The sequence below is a fragment of the Solanum pennellii genome, chromosome 7, assembly GCF_001406875.1.
Source record: "Solanum pennellii chromosome 7, SPENNV200".
Taxonomy (NCBI): domain Eukaryota; kingdom Viridiplantae; phylum Streptophyta; class Magnoliopsida; order Solanales; family Solanaceae; genus Solanum; species Solanum pennellii.
This window is the reverse complement of record NC_028643.1, coordinates 62,647,831-62,663,417: the sequence shown is the minus strand read 5'-3', so window position 1 is coordinate 62,663,417 and position 15,587 is coordinate 62,647,831.

Sequence of the window (15,587 nt, the reverse complement as noted above, 5' to 3'; positions counted from 1 at the left end):
CAACATTGGGTGATATGGAACTTTACTCTGATACCATGTTAAATTAGGCATTGGGCCTAACTCACACCCCAAAAGTTAGCTCAAAAGGAGATGGATTTCCTAAACCCTATAAGGAGTCCACTCATCTCATAAACCACCAATATTGGACACTTCTCATTCTTTAACACCCTACCTCACACCTAGTGCATTCCATCTGGTGCATGGACAATTTTAATTTTGAAGGGCTCCAACATTGTGTGAGACGGAACTTGACTCTGATACAATGGGTGGCAGCCTATTGGTTTTCAAAAAAATTATTTTAAGTTTGAGTTTTAAATTTTTATATTGGAATTTTATTTTTTACTAATTCAAAGTTTTTGGGAGTATTTTGGATAAGTTTGGAATAAATTTTTGAATGAAATAGAAGTTTGGGGTTGTACTACCTTCAAATGGGACTTGCAACACTTTTTGGGGACTAATGCTTGTTAAACAACTGAGTAAGTCTCCAACTAAACCCTGTCATCGCCTAAAATATCAATGAAATTGGAAGCCAGCAATATCCATAAAACTCCTAACTTTTGTCGCAGAGGTAGAACGAACGCAATTCTTAATTGCCTCAATCTTTTGGTAGTCTACCATTACCCTTTATTTTCTAATCACATGCCTAAGAAAGGTAATTAAGGAAGTCACACTTAGAAAATTTAAATTACAATTTCTATTTCCCCATGATGTGATGTGCGTGCTCTTTTTATCCCTTGAGTAAATTAGAATATCATCTATCAACATAATCACAAAAGAATACAAGAATGGATTAAGAACCTCATTCATCAAATTCATAAACAATAAAGGCACATGTCACGATCCAGGGGTACCCCTAGACGTAACATGTCATACTCGACCCCTAAGGGGGGTCTCATACAAGTCTGTAGCATAATGACAGACATAAGTAATAGAAATGATGCATAATATCAAACTTTTTTACAATAGAAATATTTTCATAAAACCAAATGGAAGTCTAGACTTTATCTAAATGAACCATGTAATACAATTGAATACAATCTTAGGTTCACAACCCTTTTACAACATAGTCTTGAAAATAGAAAGTAAGATAGGAACTAAAAATGAACAATCCGTCCTCGAACCATGAGGACTCAACAAGAGTGTGGAGAGAATCGATCCAAGCTCTACTCAAATGAAGAAGTGTGTCTCAATGGATGGAACCTACAATTATAGAAAATGGAGAAATATGGGTTAACACAAATAATGTACTAAGTATGGAAGTCATACATAAAAACCTTTAAAGCAAGCATAAAAGGGGCGTTTAGTTGAAATCATGCATTTATCAAGTTTAAAAGCCATCATACACTTTTGTGAAGATATATAAGTCAAACCAAATCATAAGCAACCCCAAATTTATACTAGTGCAATGCAAAGACAAGATCTCATAACCCTAAATGCTAAGTACCACTTTTAGGTCAACAACATCATACATATCATACCTTGACCTCACTTATAGCCAGTGATCATATACAATAAAACATTCATATTCATAACTTATAGCAAGTAAAGTTAACCTTAACAACCATACATATCATACATGCATAATTCATAAATCTTCATAGCATAAGAGAACCTCACCACAATCCCTTTTAAAACCTACTTGTGCAATGCATAAATGGAGTCCCATACCCCACTCATACTAAGTAGTACCTCTTAAGAAGTCATAGTTAAAGTATATGTTCTTTTCATGATTCATATTCTTATCATATAGGGTAATTTAGCGTTAATCGATATAGATCATGTGAGCTACATGAAATTTGGTGTCTTACCCCTCACCGAAAAGAGGTGTCTGACTTGCCTAAGGTAGAATTTCATATATTACCTTTTAAGTGAATCTACTAGCCAAAGACCCATGTAGATACACAGTTATATGATAAATAGATTGCTACTAGAAATCCGGACTTCCTAACGTAAAAGGTTTCCATCTCATGAGATAACTTACTTTGGGAAGCCAGACTTTCAAACGTAAAAGCTTCCATCTCATTTTTACATATTCACTTGGTGCTACGCATAATTCTCTTTAAAATTCATATTAAGTCTTTACCTAAGTTCATGTTCATGAAAGTATGCTAAGCACTCAAGTCAACATGGTATCTGATGTGTCGTGATATCACAACATTTCTAATGTATTTCACCTAAGAGTTGTGTGTGTCTAAAGCCTTTTTATAGTGATTTTTTTATAAGTTTTGTGTTTTATTTTGTATGTAAGATGTTTAGCCGGCAAGATAAGAAAACAACTTAAAAATTGCAGAATAGGACCTATGGAAGTCATCGACGGTCCGTCGTTTGATCAATGGACCGTAGTTAGTGATAGTAGATGGCAGCTTAGGACTTTGGAGAAGAATCAAGGAAGTCTGACAAGTGTGGAACTACGAGAGGAAACAATGGTCTGTCGATTGATCAACGGATTGTACTGGTGAACCGTTGATTGGTTTAGAGAAGGTTCCAGTACCCGAGTTTGGAAAAATTCTAAGTATGGAGTGACAGAGGGAATCGACGGACCGTAGATGGATCGACAGACCGTGTTGTTGGTCATTCGATTGATTTAGATGAGGTGTTATCCAGTGGAGTAAAATATTTCTATGTCCTAACTGACGCAGGCAGCCTATAGACCGTCGATTGGTCGACGGTCCGTATATTGAAGGCGCGTTAACTTAACAAACTTTCCTTATTTCAATTCTTTTTTCTTTAGGACTATGTTTTCTATATATAGGGCATTAAAACCTTGTTTTTAGGGTTAACTACTACTATTATTGTTCTATTTTGTATCTTGGAGATTGGGTTTTTGCAAAAAACTTGAGCAATTTATCAATTTTTGGATTTGGTTTGAAGAATTTTTCCTGGAATTTCAAGTTGAAAATCTGGGTTTCTTCTTATTGTTGAGTAAATTCATGATTTCCTCATTCAAAATTATGAATTATGATCTTGCTTGCATGGGTAACAAAATCCACAACTAAGATGTGAGAACCATGGGTAATTAACAAAGTATAACTAGCAATTAAACAATTCTCAAATATTGTTTTTGCATGCATTCATAATTCTTTCGCTTAGAAGTCTTTTTAACGAATGCACGAGTTCCTACTTGTCGGACCAAGGAGGTAGGAATAAGAAAAGAATTATCAACATAGATTTGGTGTGATACTATCTAATAGGCTAGTGTCGATTGGTGCGAAGTAATAACTAAGCCATACATCGATTATAATGTCTAATATGAGGTAAAGGTAAGGGTTGGTAACTTAAACACACGTAGTCGGACCAAGGTACGAGGTGAAATTCTCTAGATGCCGGACCAAGGATTTAGAGATACCTAACCTACCACTTTGCATGTAAAATACTGGGAAAGAATTGCTATTGTTAGAAATACGAAGTTATGAATCTGTGGGGAACACATATACCCTAGTTATTCTCACAACTTGATAAAAACTCGAACTCTATTTTAATTTAATTGTTAATTTACACTGTTTAAGAAATGTATTTCACAAAACCCCCATTTATTTAATTGTTTTCGGAAAGACATTGACTAAACAAACATAATTGTGAATTAATGCTAAGTCTAAATCATTGTTCTCATGGGATCGACCCCAACCTACTAGTTGGGTTTTTTACTTGATAACGATCACTTATGCTTCTTTAGGGAGGTGTAATTTGATCGGATCAAATTTTGGCGCAGCTGCTGGGGAATCTGGCTTTTAGATTAACTTTAATTACGTTATTGAAATTTAGTGAACTATTTCTTGATTTTACTTTTCCTTTTTGTTTTGTTTCTCTCTTGTCTAGCTCTAGTGTATGCAAAGTACATGGAGCCAAGGAGAACCACTTACTCCATACGATCCCGAGCTCAATCGAACCTTAAGACGAATGGAGAATCAAGGGGTTCCAATTAATCCTAACAGAGGGAGTCTAGGTGATGGAGCAGGTCGTTAACCACGCACATTGAAAATCAGTTAGGTGATGCCTTGGGTTTGCAACCACCAGTAGCCCCACGACTTCAAAATTACTATAGGGGCAACATAAACATCGCAAACTCCGACGGACCTCTTGTCTAACCCCCACTCTCCCTTGGGCACACATTCGTGGTGACGAGTAGCTTGATGCAAATGATCACCGCGGGGGCTTGTTTTCGGGACTGCCATATGAAGATCCACATGCCCATGTCGCTAAACTGAGGTTTGTGTGCAGAAGTTGTGTGGTAGACCAGATTTGGACATGAACGTTATTGGATTGCGAGTGTTTTCTTTATTACTAACAGGAAATACCGCTATATGGTTTGCTGAGCTGCCCTACAACTGTATCTATACTTGGGATAAGTTGAGAGATGTGTTCTTAGCGAGGTACTATCCGGTGTCTAAGAAGCTAAACCACAAGGATAAAGGGAAAATTTTTGTGGCACTGCCTTGAGAGTCGATGAGTAGCTCCTGGGAAAAATTTACTGTGTTCGTGCGAGGCATCCCAAACCACCGTATTGGTAATAAGTCACTAAAAGAGCACTTGTATAGAGGCCAAGATGATAATAACAAATCAATGCTTGATACTATTGCGGTGGCTCATATGGGGAATATACATATGCTAAGATTGCAGAGAAGTTGGAGAAGATATCTCGCAACAATAAAACTTGGAGCACTAGAAAGTCAGACACTGGGGCGAAACACCTTCGTGGTACAAGCTACTAACAACTCAATCACTGATGAGATTCGGGATGAGATGGCGCATATTAGAACTAAATTAGGGTTGGTTTTGAAGCATGTGAACGGAGGCGCAGAGAAAGTGAATGTGGTGAACTATTTGGCTAAACCACCACCACGGGCAAATGAGTACTACTATAAAGAGGATAGATATGCAGTGAATGATCATATGGGGGGTTTTCGACCATACGCCCAAGGTTCCAATCAGGATAATTGGAGTCAACGTAAAGGAAACCAAGGTTGGAACAATGACAATTACAACCGAGAGGGTCAATATGTCTGAGATGGAAACTACAACCGCGACAACAACTTCAACTGGAACAACTATGGTAACAGGAATGAAAGGGGTGATCCATATGTTCCACCTTAAAATAGGGAAGTTGCACCTAGGGATGGTGGAGGTAGTATGGCGCAAATTGAGGATATTTTGCAAAAGATGATGAGGAGGTTTGATGCAACTGATGAGAATGTCAAGAAGATGAAAGGTGAAATATCAAGCATTGGACAAAAGGTGGATGCACATGCAGTCTCGATAAAACACATTGAGCTACAGATGAATAAATTGTCTACTACTATGAACCCACGCCAACCTGGCACTCTCCCAAGAAACAGTATCCAGAATCCAAAGAATGATGGGCACTGCATGGCAGTCACTACTCGAGGAGTTAAGTAGACCATTGATTTACATATGCCGTCCGTAGTTGAAGGAGATGTAAGAAAGGAAGATGAGGTAATAGATGTTAGTTGAGAGTTGGGTGATGCACCATCGAAAGAAGCAGAGTTATCCGAAAAAGTGGTCCCCTTCCCTAGACCTCCACCACCATTCCCACAGATATTAGTGAAGAAAAAGAAGATTGTAAATATCGGTGATATATCACTATGTTAAAAATGCTTTCCATCAATGTTTCGTTGATAAAATCTTTAGAGAAAATTCTCGGTTATGCTAAGTTTATGAAGGATATGGTGACAAAGAAGAGGTCAGTGAGTTTTGAGGATAATGACAGAATGCAACAATGTAGTGCTATTGCTACAAGGTCTCATGTGCCGAAGAAAGAAGATCTGGGCGCCTTCACTATTCCATGTACGATAGGGTTACTACACTTTGCTAAGGCTTTATGTGATCTTGGGGCGAGCATAAATCTCATGCCTCTGTCCATTTACAAGAAGTTAGGCTTGGGTGACCCAAAGCCTACTATGATGCGGTTATTTATGGTCGATTGAACTGTGAGAGGCCCATTAATATACTCCATAATGTGCATGTGAAAGTGGAGTCATTCGTATTTCCGGATGATTTTGTGATTCTTGACTGTGAGGTTGATTCGAGGTCCCCATTATTCTAGGAAGACCATTCCTTGCCACTGAACGTGCATCAGTCGGTATGGAAAAGAGGCAGATGAAATTTAGATTGAACAATGAAGAAGCAACTTTCAATATCTGCAGGTCCATGAAGCAGAGTGGTGAGCTCCAAACGGTATCTGCTATATCTTGCAAGGTTGAGAGTGTATTTGAAGTGCAAATTGAAGAGCGACTAGGTGTCGAGGCACTAGCGACAATTATCATGAATTTGACAGTGATGGTATTGAAGAGTTTGATTCTTTGGTAGCTTCACTTGAACGAAACGAGTATCGGTCAAAGCCAAAGAAATGGAGTTGGATATGAAGCATCACGAGTCTCCACCCGCACAACCATCTATTGAGGAGGCCCCAAAATTAGAGCTTAAGGATCTACCACCTCAGGTGAGGTATGTGTTATTGGGTAGAGATGACACTTTGCCAGTGATAATTGCAGCAGATTTGAATGGGCAATAAGTAGAGTGCTTAGTGGCGGTGTTGAAGAGGTTCAAGAGAGCCATTGGTTGGACTATTGCGGATATTATTGGGATCCCTCCCGGTATTTTTTCCTAGAAAAACCAACTCATGCCGGATCATAAACCGAGTATTGAGCATCAAAGAAGGTTAAATACACCTATGCAAGAAGTAGTGAAAAAGGAGATCATCAAGTGGTTGGATGCTGGAGTTACTTACCCTATAGCGGACAATAGTTGAGTGTATCCAATTTAGTATGTGCCTAAAAAGGGCGGGATGACTGTGGTACCTAATGAGAGGAACAAGCTTATTCTGATGTGGTGAAAGGGTGGAGAGTTTGCATGGACTACGGGAAGTTAAATTCTTGGACCGAGAAGAACCATTTCTCCATGACCTTCATGGATCAGATGTTAGATAGACTTGAAGGCAAGGGTTGGTATTGCTTTCTTGATGGCTGTTAGGGCTACAATAAGATATTTATCGCTCTAGAAGATCAAGAAAAGACCACCTTCACTTGTCCCTATGGGACTTTGCATTCAAAAGGATGTCGTTTGGGTTATGTAATGCACCAACGACTTTCCAACATTGTATGATGTCGATATTCTCTGATATGGTGGAGGACACTATTGAGCTGTTCATGGATGATTTTTCTGTAGTGGGAGACTCCTTTGATCGGTGTTTGAGTATTTTGGCTGAGGTACTCAAGAGGTGTGAAGATTATAATTTGGTGCTAAACTGGGAGAAATGTCACTTTATGGTGAAAAAGGCATAGTTTTGAACCATCGTATCTCTGAGAAGGGAATAGAGGTTGATTGAACCAAAGTAGCGGTGATAGAAAAGCTTCCTCCACCCATCTCTGTCAAGGGTGTGAGAAGTTTCCTTGGGCATGTCGTGTTTTATCGGAGGTTTATTAAGGATTTTTCGAAGATTGCACATACTTTGTGCAAATTGCTCAAGAAGGAATGTAGGTTTTATTTTGATGAATCCTGTCTTAAAGCATTTGGAGATTTGAAAGAGAAGTCGGTGTCCGCGCTCATTATCATTTCACCGAATTGGAGTGAGCCATTTAAGGTGATGTGTGATGCTAGTGGGTTTGCACTTGGTGTCTTATTGGGACAGAGAAGGGACAAAATCTTTCACCCCATCTGCTATGCAGTAAACCCCTAAATGAAGCCCAAAAGAATTATACAGTAACTTAACAGGATCTTCTTGCAGTGGTGTTGCATTCGAGAAATTTCGCTCCTATTTGCTTGGCACGAGGGTCATGGTGCATCCAGACCATTCTGCTTTGAGATACTTGATGACGAAGAAGGATGAGAAGCGAGGGTTGATCAGATGGGTACTGTTGTTGCAAGAAGGGGTCTGAAAATCAAGTTGCCGACCACTTGTCTAGATTGGAGGATGAAGCTATGCGGGAATTGGGAGAAAAGCCTGAAATTAATGATGCGTTCCCAGATGAACATGTATTGGACGCTTCTCAAGATCTGATCTCATGGTTCGCAGACTTTGCAAACTATCTTGCAAGTGATGTGGTTCCATCAGATTTGACTTTCCACCAAAGGAAAAAATTCATGCATGATGTGAAAAAATTCTTTTGGGATGAGCCTTACTTATACCAGAGTTATTCTTAAGGGGTTATTCACCGTTGTGTACCTGAGATAGAGATGTTGAGCGTTCTGGAGGTGTGTCACTCCTCGCCTGTGGGTGGGCACCATAGTGGTATCTGTACTACCCATAAGATCTTGCAGTGTGGGTATTATTGACCAATCATTCACCAAGATTCTCACGACGTTGCCAACTTTGCCAAATCATGTGATCGGTGCCAACGAGATTGACGAATTTCGAAGCGGCAAAAGCTTCCTTGAATCCCATCGTGGCGATTGAGCTATTTGATGTATGGGGCATCGATTTCATGCACTACAAAAAAACGTTTATTTTATGACGGTTTATTTTGTAGGAGTTTTTAGGAACTCCACTATTAATTCATTTTGTAACGTTTTAGTGTAACTCCCACCATATAAATCATTTTGTGGTAGTTTTATTGAGGAGTTTAGAAAATCGCAACAAGTTATTATAGTTTGCGGTGATTATCGACCCTAAAAAATTTATTAAATTTGTTACTTTTAAAAATTATATATATATATATATATATATATATGTATATATATATATATGTATATATATGTATATATATATATACATATATATATATATATACATATACATATATGTATATATATATATATACATACATATATATATATGTATATATATATATATATATATACACACACACGCACACACACACACATCTTTTATTTCTTCATTCAATCAGATTGTAATTTTTTTTAATCTATAAAGATACACTTGAATATTTTTTCTACTTTGTATAATCAATTTCACTTCGACGTTTTACCTTATATGGTAATACTTTAATTTAATTAGATATTTATATGATTTAGTGATTTGATATCTTATATAGTCATATTCATAAATTTTTATTTATGCTTGCATTTTAACTTAATTTAAGCTTTTGTATTTATAGTAACAATAGACTTTTTAAGATAAAATATTTTATTTAATAATTACTAATTACTAATAAATATTAAAAAGAAACTTTTTCTCCATCAAAAAGAATATCTTAATATCTTCCCTCCAAAACATTAAAAATAACATTAAAAACAAAACTTTCCCACTAATTCCCTAAAATCTCTCGAACTAACCAAATAATCACCCCCTTCCCACCCCTTCCCACGTAACACTAACATAAAAATTTTTTTGTCACCCTCTTCCTTTTCCCTTTATCTCTAATTTTTCTTAACGTCATTTTCAGGTAATTTTTGTGAGTGTGAATATTGATGTTTTGCTAAATTTTTTTCTTGTAGGTTTTGCACAATAGATATATGTTAACTATTTTTTTAAGGGATAATGTACAATAACCCCTCAACCTATACCCGAAATCTCAGATACACACTTATATTATAATAAGGTTCTATTACCCCCTGAACTTATTTATAAATAATTTTTTACCCCTTTCGGCCTACGTGACACTATCTTGAAAAAAAAGTCAACACACGCTGTGCCCATAATATAGTATTACGTAGGCCGAAAAGGGGTAGAAAATTATTTATAGAATAAGTTAAGGGGGATAATAAAACCTTAGTATAGCATAAGTGTGTCTCTGAGATTTTGGGCATAGGTTGATGGTGTAGTGCATTTTCCCTTTTTTAAAAGGGATAATACTCAATTACCCCCCTAGCCTATACCCAAAATCCCTACGACACACCTTATCTTTGATTAGGTCCTATTACCCCCTCCAACTTTTTTTAAAGTAATTTATTACCCCTTGCGTGCCTACGTGGCAATAATAATCTGCAAGGTCGAAGTGTTTGTTGAACACGCGCCGGGACCCACTTTTTCAGCTTTCGATAAAGTAACTTTACACTTCCCAAGTTTGAAAAGCTGGCGTTTTATCTTTTCCAAATTAATTTTACCAAAAAGTAGATGAAGTAGAAAGAGGGAAAGTCTTGCATGTGTGGACGGGATCGATTTCAAAGGTTAGAATTAGATTTCCAACTGAAATTTGATTTTCGATGTTGGATTTTGGGAATTAATTTTAAACATTGTCAAAACTTATTCAACTCGGATTTTGTCATAACCCTAACTTTATAAACATTGGTAAAAAAAATAAGAATTAATAATCGACATAAAAAGATGTAAAGAATATATTAAATTTTACTTTATCTTTTCAAATCAAGGAGCTATTTAACTTGAATGATAATGGATGGAGCTTCTTCAAAAATGAAGAACCATGAACATGGGGTTATTTTTTGAAAAGAGGAAGAAGAACTTGCTTTTGAGAGAAACAATAAAATTTATTTTTGAATTTTTTTTCAAATTGCTTTGACACGTGGCTAACTTTTATTGGTCATTGTTAGCCAAAATCTGCACTCACTCTGCACACACTCTGCACTCACGCGCCCTACATGGGTGAAATCACGATTATTGCCACGTAGGCACGCAAGGGGTAATAAATTACTTAAAAAAAAAGTTGGAGGGGGTAATAGGACCTCATCAAAGATAAGGTGTGTCGTAGGGATTTTGGGTATAGGCTAGGGGGGTAATTGAGTATTATCCCTTTTTAAAATATAAAGATTAGTCTTTGTTATGTGAGTTTGAGGATCCATATTAAAATTTTAAATTTGTGCTATTATTTTTAGTATTATTTAATTTGTTGATATTTTGTATTTTACAAGTTGTTTAGTTTGATGTATTGATGTCTTTACTTATTTCAAGATTTGTTTGATTTTCACCATATCGTAAAGTTATTTATTGTGGAACTTCTGTTAAATATTGGTTAGCCTCAATTTTAGTTTTGTTTGATTAAAGATTATGTAATAGGCAAATTATTGTATTTATAATTGTTTCTTTAGTAATTTTTTTTTTGGGGGGAGGGGGAGGAAGTGAGAAATATTTGAACTAAAATATTAAATAAGATGATGTCATTATATGGTTTTGAAAAATATAAACCTAACTTTTGTTTACGTAGAAATAATCATGAAATCGTTATTATTTACATTAGTGTGTATGAGAGAATATCAAAATAAATTTCTCTCGTCCATAATTTATATGTTTTTGGTCAAATAAAAGTTTTACCTGAATTTTATGTTTGAATGATTGAACTTTGACTGATTTTCAAGAACTACAAAAATATACATGGATCAATATATATTTATCTAATTATGTATTTTTGTTTGTTTCAACGTGATGTGGAGATTGAATGTACTTCACCTTGGAGAAGAGATTTAGTGACAACAACTAATTAAATCACCAAATAAATGTTGTAGAAATTTTTAAATGTTTATTTCAAGTGGATTTTTAATGATTTAAAATGTAATGTTGAAGTTATTATACACAAGTTTCTATTGTTTTTGTTTCACATGAATTTGAACAGGTGATGCTTATAAATATAAATTTATTTAATGAAATTTGATTTTTATTAAGTGTGTTATTTAGCAAATTTTTGTCTACATTATTTTTAAGGCTTAATGTAAATCAAATTTCACATTTATTATTAAAATAATAATAATTTCGTAAGACTTCACAAAGCAAATTATATAAATATTGATCTTATATCACACAAATTTTAAATATGCACAAATAAAATTGAAAAAAATATTGAGTTCATATTGTGTAGGTTCGAAATTGTCACATATTGATACTAGAAAACCTCCAGTAATTTAAAAGTCATTTCGTGGTGGACGTTGTGGAGGTTTACTTAAACCGCTACAAATATGCTCGTGACAAGAGTAATTATAGTGTTTTTAAAAATCGCCACCATTTGATTTGTGAGGTCCCTAAACTGCCACAAATTGAACAAAATAATCCCCATAAATTGAATATTTTTTTGTAGTGATGGGCCCGTTTGTGAGTTCTCATGGGATGAAATATATACTTGTGTCGGTTGACTATGTGTCGAAATGGGTGGAAGCAATTGAGCTCCTCAACAATGAAGGAAAGAGTGTCACCACATTCCTTAAGAAGAATATTTTCTCCAGATTTGGTACACCTAGGGCCATTATTAGTCATGGTGGCTTGCACTTTTGTAACAAACTGTTCAAAGGGTTGCTGGAAAAATATGGTGTTCGTCATTATGTGGCTACACCTTACCACCCACAGACTAGCGAGCAAGTGGAGGTATCCAATCAGGAGATCAAACAGATTTTGGAAAAATGGTGAATGCCAATAGAACAGATTGGTCACGGAGATTAGATGATGCTCTTTGGGCCTACCACACTGCATATAAGACTTTCATAGGTATGTCTCCACACCAACTCGTAATATGGAAAGACTTGTCACTTACCGGTCGAGCTAGAGCACAAGGTCATGTGGGCAATGAAGAGATTGAAGTTAGACTGGACTGGAGCACACTACAAGAAAGTGGAGATACAACGACATTTTCTAAATGTCGTATTATAAAGTTTAAATGTCACAAGTTTGTTTACCGACACATATTTTATATTTTGACCAGATCTCGTAAATTTTAGCGTCGTGAATTTTTTTGACATTTAGGTAATTATCGAAAAGAATTTGTGTCATTTAGGTAAGTGTTGAAAAGAATTTGCGTCATTTACTTTGCAACATATATGTAAATGTTGGTAAGATTATTACGACAATTATTTTTTGACATATATGTTAATGTCAATAAGAAATATAAGACATTTATTTTTGACATTTAGGTGAATGTCAGTGTGAGATATATGACATTTAGTTTCGACATTTAGGTCAATGTCAGTATGAGATATATGACATTTAGTTTCAACCATTTAGGTAAATGTCGGTATAAGATTTATATGACATTTATTTTTGACATTTACGTAAATGTCTATATGAAATATATGACATTTATTTATGACATTTAAGTAAATGTCGATATGAGATATATGACATTTATTTTTTCAACATTATGAAATGTCACTTACACTTTCTGACAATTAGATTAAATGTTGGTAAAAAAGTTTCAAGACACTTGTGACATTTATAAAATGTCACATTGAAATTTCAGAAGCTTTAGTTAATGTCAACAAATGCAATTATTAAATATCATAAAAATTAGTGACATTATTTTATATTTTACAAAATTTCATATTAATATTCTAATGTCGCCACCAACTCTTTTGACATCCCAGAAAATTCTATGTATAGTTTTTCTCAAGACATAAATACATACAAACAATCCGTGAGCAAGAAATATTCTTTAAAGCAAATATTTTCTAATATTATAATCAAAGAACAACATAGCAATATAATAAGTTTTCTGTAAAAGTAAACAATGTCAAAACAAATTATCTTTTCTATCTCAACCATATTCGAGATCTAACTAAATGTAATAATCTCAACATAAAACCAACTAATTGACTCCTGAATCAAATGTATTAAAATCTCCAGTAAATTTGCAATAGATCTTTTTGAAATCATCAATCCAAAAGTCAAGCCTGTTGAAGTTTTCAACTTGACCTCAATTTCCTTAAAAAATTTGCACAAGAAATTCACATAAGAAAATTTATAACTATATAATAATAGATATGAGATACCCATTAACTAGAACAAACTGGGATATCATAAATGACTAATTGAATTTATCTAAAAACAAACATATTAAGGAATTGATGCAAAAGCAATAACTATATACATGAAATTTCCCTCCTTTTGAAAGAAAAGAAAGATCTTGTAGTTTTTTCAAACATACCCACTGCTTTTTATTTGTGCCAACTACGGTAGTTTAAGTCCTCTTGATCACGTTATCTTGAGAAAAAATATTAAATTGATTATTTTGCTACTTTACAAAATACAAAATTTAACATTTCATTGAATACATAAGTGTGCCAATTTTTCCAGAAGAAAAATAAAAAAGGAATATATATGATTACTTCAACAGAAACATAACAATTATTTTCATGGAATAACTCCGACAAAGCAAGTCAGTATTGAAAATTCACACATTCAAGTAATAAGCAAGCAGATTACAGATACCTCATCCAACAATTCCTCGAATTTGGGAAGAAAAGAAGCGGTCCACATCGCAATTTCAGTGAATGAATTAAATTGGGCTCGAAAAATAATTTCCCTAGAACAAGATGGTTTAATTTATGTTATGTTGATGGGGAATCGATTATAATAGTTCTTTGGTTTTGTTGCTCTCAAACATTTTCCCTGGAAACATGTATGAATACACGCTCTAAAAACATTCTGGTCATTTCTTAATTTAGGGCACCTCATTAAAATGACTAGCATGTGAACATCACACTACAGTAGGGAGTACAATACTTACCTGCAATTATAGGTTTGTTGTTTATACAATAAACTGTTCATATGAATGTCAAACTAAGATTTTCACATTCTTCCTAGGTTTGTTGAAATCAATTATAGAATACGTTAGAAGAGAGATCTAGTTTACAAACAACGATTTCGCAATAACAAACTCACATACTCTCTAGTGTCAAGGTTGTGATAGAAGCTACAAATACCCAACTAGAATTACTAGCACAGTTATTTCAAGATCATCTAATCAATTACTACATTTCAGTTCCAAACTATTTGGTGAATGAATTAGCAGTCCATGAAATAGAGTAACTAGATGAGGCATTGTTGTAGATATTCATTCCAGAATCTAACTAAAAGAATTTGAAAGCCTAAGCATATCTTAATATGCGCATAACATCCTGCAGAGAGGTATACAATAAAATTTAATCCTTTTTCTATGGAGATTTAGTCGAGTTATAATTATATCTCACTTAAGATATTCTATGTAGAATGCATCCCAAAAGAATCATTAACCATATCTGACATTCTAGTTACTTGGACATAATTGTGCTCTATAGATCTACTACTTTCACCAACAACAAAGTTTTTAAAAATAGTGTCACTTACAATTAGACTTTATTTGAACTAATTCCACCAACTAAATCCACCAACTAAACCACAATATTTATTTGAACTTATTTAAACAACTCCAACTACTTTTGACTTAATTACAACAACTAAATCCACCAAATAAATCACATTATTTATTTGATCTTATTCAAACAACTATAAATAATTTTGACTTAAATCCAACAACTAAATCCACCAACTAAACCACATTACTTATTTGAACTTATTTAAACAACTTAATAATTTTTTAACTTTAACTAGTTTTGACTTAATTCCAACAACTAAATTCACCAACTAAATCACATTATTTATTTAAACTTATTTAAGAAACTTAAAAACTTTTTAACTTTTACTAGTTTTGACTTAATTCAACCATTCTAGAACAAACTAATGTCGATTTAGGCATTTATAATGAAGAAGTATTTTCATAAGTAGGAACATGTGGTGCACATGATTGTTTTTCTTGGAGAGAACAAAGACTCAATGAGTTGAATGAGCTTGATGAGTTTCTCCTAAAGTCCTATGAAAGTTCTGTCATCTACTAGGACCATAGAATCAAAAAGCGAGGATTTGCAGTTGGTGATTTGGTGCTTCTATTCAACTCTCGATTGCGCTTGTTTTCTAGCAA